Source organism: Chrysochloris asiatica, unplaced genomic scaffold (genome assembly GCF_000296735.1).
Source record: "Chrysochloris asiatica unplaced genomic scaffold, ChrAsi1.0 scaffold00128, whole genome shotgun sequence".
NCBI lineage: Eukaryota > Metazoa > Chordata > Mammalia > Afrosoricida > Chrysochloridae > Chrysochloris > Chrysochloris asiatica.
This window is the reverse complement of record NW_006408646.1, coordinates 7,895,609-7,902,877: the sequence shown is the minus strand read 5'-3', so window position 1 is coordinate 7,902,877 and position 7,269 is coordinate 7,895,609. Positions and strand designations below refer to the sequence as shown.

Below are 7,269 nucleotides of genomic sequence, written 5' to 3'. Positions count from 1 at the left end.
CAGAGGTAAATAGTGATGCATACTCAACCTTGGAACAACAGGGCTCTGGGATACAGGGATCTAGGTATAGCTTGAAGAGGGTAAATAATACTAACTAAAATCCTTGACTGCCTTATGAATATTAGTTTCCCTTGTCTACTATTGTAAAATAGACACTTGAGTGGGATAGAAAGGAGTGTTGGGAAACATGATTAGAGAAAACTTGTAAGCCCGCTTTCAGCCTATAACTGATTGGAATACCTAAAAGGGGTTTTACAACTTGCCCAGTGACATAGGCCTCGTCATGCAAAGCCTTTACAGAGTATAGGACCTTAGGTGGAATCCTGAGTTCCATCTACAACCTGGTAAGGTGAGACATTTCCACTAGAAAGGACAAGCAGACTGGAACAGCTACAGTGACAGAAGATACATCTTCATGATGAACCTGACCTATACTCAGAGTGGTAATTACTCTAAATACCAACAGAGAGGGAAAGAATCTTCAAATCAAGTTTCAATGCTCTGTGCACAGGGTAGATAGGAATGGGCTACTTAGACATTGGCTACCTAAAATGAGGGGGCAATAAAGTCACGAAGTGACTGGCTTACAAGGTTTCAAGAGGGAGTTTATTTTAAGAGTATGGGGGGAAAGAAAGAGTCCCCATTGAATAGCTGTCATCTTGTCTAGATGGGTCTGCTGAAAAGGGATGGGGATAAGATTCATAAGATTCAACAGTGAATAACTGTTATCATGACTAATCGTGACTGTCATAATTGTAAAGGTAGAAGTTTTGTAACAAAATAAGGGGAGTAGTTAATCTTACAGTCCAGAAACAGAGGACCCTAGGACCATCAAGAGAGGAATGCACAAGCAGAATACGGGACCTTATCCAGAGAAGCAGCAGTGCCAGAGATGGAGGCAGAGATGGGGGCATGGAGAGGGGGAGTGGCTGAGGACTCTAGATTCATGGACTAAGAGCTGGTGGCCAAGAAGCAGACATGCAGAATGTGCCCTTTGGATATGTAAAATATATATGCCTCAGTGGCTTTTTTTTGTGTGTGTTTTTTAAAAAGCTAAAGTGGATAAAGGATCTCTGGTAGCGTAGTGGTTACGAATCGGGCTGCGAACCTTAAGGCCAGCAGTTCGAAACTACCAGCCACTCCGCGGGAAAATGATGAGGTGTTCTGCCCCCGTAGAGATTTACAGCCTCAGAAACCCTGTACAGGGTTACTATGGGTCGGAACTGACTCGACGGCACTTAACAACAACAAAGTGGATAGAGCGAAATACTGTTAACTTATGGTGCATAGAGGGGATTATAATCAATGTAATGAAACAAGGTATATGATTTGTTGAATGTAAAACTGATGATATGCCCTGTAAACTTTCACTCAATCCACAATAAAAATCTTAATAATAATAAAAAAATTATCGTTAAAAGAAAAAAAAAAAGAAAGAAAGTACAGATCTAGATAGCTACACTGGTGAATTTTACCAGATATTAAGGAAGAAATAATACGATCCTTACATAAATTTTGTCATAAAACAGAAGACCATTATTAACATGATGCCCAAACAAGACAAAGGCATTACAAGAGAAAAAGAAAAATAGCCCAAGATCATTCATGCATATAGACACAACACTCCTTAACAAAACATTAGCAAATAGAATTTGCTGTAACATAAAAGAGTAATATATATAAAGGATATATGTGTATAACTGATAAACTACAGACAACATAAACAGCTCTTACAAATCTACATAAAGACAACACAATGTATTTCACAGAAGAAAAGACATACAGATCATAAATGTAAGAAAAATTGTCATATTAATTTGATATTTGGCAAATGCAAATTACGATCATACAGAAATATAATTTTATGGCCTGTACTAAATTTCTAAGAATACAAGTTATAATACAAAGTGTCAGAGAGAATGAAGATCAGAGGCAACTTAGTTACTGCCGAGGAAGGGTAAATCATTATAACCACTTTGGAAAATACTATCTCTCTGGTACTTTTTTTTTTTTTTATGAATGAAAACTTTAATTTTTACACTTAAAGGCTGATGAAAAACCATAACTTATTAAAAAATAAACAACATCTCAAATGAAAAGTATTCTATTTACTCATTAAATGCTAATTATGTTTTCTGAGACACAACTTGAAAACATTCAGCATGCACGTTTAGTACAATGGATTCAAAACCAAGAATACAAGTTACATGCATCAAGGCGAGATTACAAATTATCAGTCATCATCAGCAGCAGCAACATTATCATCATCATCCTCTCGTTTTCTTTTCAATGCATTTGATGGTTCACTAACAGTATTTTCTGATGATACCACATTAGTGACAGTAAGAATATTTTTGGACCCAATTAATGATGGATTAATCAGAACATTCTGAACTGTTGATGTTGCTGAAATTGATGCTTTTACAGCAGGCGACTGAGAAGTGGGCATCTGTACTGTAAACCTTTACCCTGTAAGGGACACTGGAGTCCCTACTTTAGTTGAAACAGACATGGTTTGTGGAGTTGGTGTGCTTAGTGTGCGAGTACTAGGTCTGCTAGTAACTGAGCCAACACTTAACCGTGGAACTGTTATTCTTCCTACAGAGGCAGATGGCTTTTTTTTTTTTTAAGGATTTAAGTCTATAGTTTGGAGCAGTTAAATGATACCCATCAGGTGGCAACCTAGGATCAGAATAGGGCTTGATTAATGGCAAAGGGGTTAGATTTCTTTGCATTGCAGTATCTAACAAAAAATCTCTCAGAGGAGGAGAGGTAAAAGACTGGTCAGCACGACATTGGATTAACAATCACACATCATCTGCATCAACAGTTGCTTTCTTAGCACGGCTTGAATAAATTTTTGCATCATCTAGAATTGTAGTCACATATTGGAAGGCAAACTCCAACATCTGACTTATAACTCTTGGCTCATATTCTGTAATCTCCATATCCTTCAGGATTTGTGCCATCATCTGTGTTTGGCATGCTCTTGGGAGAAGTCATCTTGCCAGACTCCATGATTATTTGGTGATCAGACTTCTTTAGCTAGATCACCCACAGTAATGTATTTCAGTCCTGATCTTGATGCAAGTTCTTTGCCTAGTGTGGTTTTTCCAACCCCTGGTGTAACCGTGAGCAAGATGTTAGGCTGCAACATGGTCCTCACCGCAGTGGCTCCGACCGCCCCTACTTGAGCCTGTGGTACTATCTTTTAAAACTCAAAAGTCATTTACCCTGAGACTCAGTAATCCCACTCTTAGGTAATGTCCAAAATCAACTTCTGTACATGTGACCTTGAGAGGTACACACAATCCTCACAGCAGCAAAGCACACTACTGCCAAGCACTGGAATCAGGCCAAACGTCCATCAACAGAAGAAGGGAAAATGAATTTTGATGTAGTCACACAAAAGAATATTAGGAGCAGTCAAGATGGAAAGCTACATACAACAACACGGACAAATCTTAGGAACAACACTATGTAAGTAAAAGTAGTGCCAAATGATCCATATGGTCTAATTTCTATTTGAACTAAATGACAAAAATCAAACAATATACTCTCCAGACAAAATTTCATTAATGATAGAAGTACATTAAAAAAACAATTACATGATAAACTTTAAGGTAGTGATTAATTAGAGGGCGAGGGACAGGGAAGAGGGAAGGGGAGAAACACACCGCTATACCAAGGTTAATTACAAGGTTCTAGCTAGTTTTTGAGTTGGGTGGTAGAATTCACTAGTCATTCATTTATGTTTATGCCCTGTAGGTAACACTGGGTACCATGCACATTCTCTGTCTTTCATGTGTTCTCTGATGGTAAGGATGGGGTACACTCTTGCTGAATGTACTTACGCAGCCAGAACCATCAGTTATCTTGTGTGTAGTTTCTAATGTAGCAAATAGTACTCAAATGCCTATTTGAGAGCCTTTCCAATATTTAAGCCTTAAAACCTATGGCAAATTTAAATAGATCTTCCCCACATCAGGGTTTAACAAAACTAAACAAATCTTACTTTTTAACTTTATAAAACAATGTGAAAAATTATTTCCCAAAAAATGCATAGGTTAATCCTAGTAAAAAGCAAAGGAAAAAGTCAGGTAAGAATAGCTTTGAGATTTAAAAAAGTAGAGTGATAACTCACAGTGAGATGTCACTACATAACCACCAGAATGGCTGAAATAAACAAGACTGCCACCACCAAATGCTGAGGGTATGGAGCGCTCCTACAGTGTTGGTGGGAGTACAGAATGATGCAAACACTCTAGGGGAACTGTTTGACAATTTCTTATAAAAGGAAACATAACAACTAACCAGCAATTTTACTCCAAGTTCTGTTCCAAGAGAAATGAAAGTAACTGTCAACAAAAGGCTTGTGCAAGAATGTTTGTACAGTCTCCTCAGGGCAAACCCCCTTCCAAGACTAAGACACAATGGGAATACACGAGCAGACATTCACTCTGACCGGTGACCACGTTGGTCACCAATAAGGGGAAGTGAGGGAAAAACAATAAAGCTGCGAACAAAGCCCAACAACGTTCAAAAGACTCCTGTGAACCCGGGTGGAGACCTGGTTGGCCAGCAGTGTGGCAAGACCTGGGGACTCTTGGGCCCAGAGTCAGTGACAGACACAGAGGACAAGAGTGGAGAGTGAAGCATCCAGCTGATAAGAAGAGAGGGCATATGCACAAGAACACCCACACTTGCAGATAATACCCACTCGACCTGGCTTCAATGACTGGATGATCAGAGCTCAACCAGAAGAAGAAAGAAGAGGAAAAAAAGAGTAATCCGATACAATTTGATGAATTTGACCTACACCTATGGATGCAATAGCTCAAAAGAGGGAACAAATCTTTACAGCGAGGATCATTCCCACCCCCTCCATACATAGAGTAGACAGGGATGGGCAACTTGGACATTGGCTGTCCAAATGGGGGGGCTACAAAGGCAAGAAGTGACTGGCTTACAAGCTTTCAAGAGGGAGCCTAGATCCAGGGCGTGGAGGAAGGTAGAATCTCCACTGAGTAGTATCCAATTTGTCTGGGTGGGGCTGATGAAAGGAAATGGGGATAGATCTCTTGTGGTACAATAGCGAATGATTGTTATCAGGACTGACTGTGAGGGTTGGAAATGTAAAGGTAGATGTTTTGTAGCAAAAGGAGGGGAGTGATTGACTTTGCAGTCCAGAAGCGGAGGTCCTTGGGACCATCAAGGGAGAAGAGCGGACTGCGGGACCCTACCTAGAGAAACAGCGACACCAAAGATGGAGGCAGAGACGATGATGTGGACAAATGGAGCGGCTGGGGACTTTAGACACAAGAGAGGGAGAGGGGCTGTGTGCTCATGACCAGGAGTCAGGCTTGCAGGGTATACCCTTTGGTTGGTTGATGATGCATGGAGGGGATTGTAACCATGGCAATGTAACGATATACAATAGGATGAATGTAAAACTAATGTTCTCCCATGTAAACTATCACATAACTCACAATAAAACATTTTTAAAAAACCCAAACCCAAACCCAAAACCCCAAAAAAAGATTGTATATACAAGTTTATTTGTAATCATCAAGCACTGGAAATAGCTCTGGTATAGAATGGATAGACTGTGGTGATTGTTGTTTTAAGTGTTATCCAGTCAGTTCTAACTCATAGTGACATCGAGTCAGTTCTGACTCATAGTGACCCTATATAAGGTTTCCAAGGAGCAGCTGGTGGGTTGGAACCACTGACCTTGTGGTGAGCAGACCTGTGCTTATCCTATGGTATTACACTAGGACTCTTAGACTATGGTATAGTCATATAGTGAAATATTACTCAGAAATAAAAGAGTAACCTTTTGATACACACGACATGAATGAACCTCAAACATGTTAAGTGAAAGAAGTCTTGCCTGAAAGAATACATACTACATTATTCCATTATATGAAGGTCTAGGACAGGCAAAACTAATCTATGCTGAAATAATCTCTGGGGTTGGGTGGCATCTAGAAATCGATTAAGTGACTAAGGAATATGTCCTATATCTTGACATTTGGAGTTATACCATAGGTGTAATCATTTGTTGGAACTCAAATAATGTGCCTTGAACAATTCACAAAATGACAATCTTACCTAAAAAGTAAACAAATATTGAACTCTGGTTAATGATATATGTGCTGAACTGTTTTGGTGTGTATGTATGTGCAATCTACCTTGGGATGCGTTAAAATCTGATGGCCTGATAGATGGATAAAAGGGTAGGCAGGTGATACAGTAAGTGCAGTAAATGTTAATGGTGGAATCTAAGTGATGGGTATACAGGTGCTGACTGTCCACATCTTTTCTCTAGCTTTGAAAGTGTTCAGAATAAAGTGTCAGTGGGGTAAAAACAGTGCTAAGGACATTATAAGGAGCTCTGGTAGCGTAGTGGTTATGAGTTGGGCTGCTAACTTCAAGGTCAGCAGTTTGAAACTACTAGCTGTTCGTGGGAGAAAGATGAGGCTTTCTGTTCCTGTAAAGATTTACAGCCTCAGAAACCCTGTACGGGGTTGCTATGAGTCAGAACTGACTCCACAGCACATACCACCAAGGACATTATGCTTGGTAAAGTGGCAGGTCAGCGACAAAGAGGAAGACCCCCGACGAGAGGGACTGACACAGTGGCAGAAACAATGGGCTCAAATATAACAAATGTGAGGCTGGAGCAGAACTGGGGAGTGTTTTGTTCTGTTGTGCACAGAGTCACCATGAGTCAGAACTGACTTGATAGCACCTAACAAGACAGGAAGACCTGACTGACCACAGCAAACACACTTTATTGTTGTAAAGTACCGTGGAGTCGGTTTCGACTCATAGTGACCCTGCCACAGGGTTTCCGAGGCTGTAAATCTTTATGGGGGCAGAAAGCCTCATCTTTCTCCCACAGAACAGCTGGTAGTTTCAAACTGCTGACCTTGAGGTTAGCAGTCCAATTCTTAACCACTACACTACCAGAGCTCCTTTACAACAACAACAAGAATCATCAGAGTGATTCAGATGCAAGGCTAGACAACACTTGTTGTTGTTGTTAAGTGCCGTCGAGTCGGTTCCGACCCATAGCGACCCTATACAGGGTTTCCGAGGCTGTAAATCCTTACGGGAGTAGAAAGCCTCATCTTTCTCCCGCGGAGCAGCTGGTAGTTTCGAACCGCTGACCTTAAGGTTCGCAGCCCGAGTCGTAACCACTACGCTATCAGAGCCTTTTAAAATTCTACTGTTATTTTAGTGAGCTATCAGGAAGGAGCAATT

The 7,269-nt window shown here is 40.4% G+C and overlaps 1 protein-coding gene and 1 pseudogene across 2 annotated transcripts in view; both read right to left on the bottom strand.

Annotated features, from left to right (window-relative positions):
- The window catches only part of OSBP2 (oxysterol binding protein 2), a 237,443-nt gene that overhangs the window by 72,950 nt on the left and 157,224 nt on the right, over positions 1 to 7,269 (bottom strand). The window lies entirely within an intron of this gene.
- Positions 2,234 to 3,018, bottom strand: LOC102841503 (annotated as a pseudogene).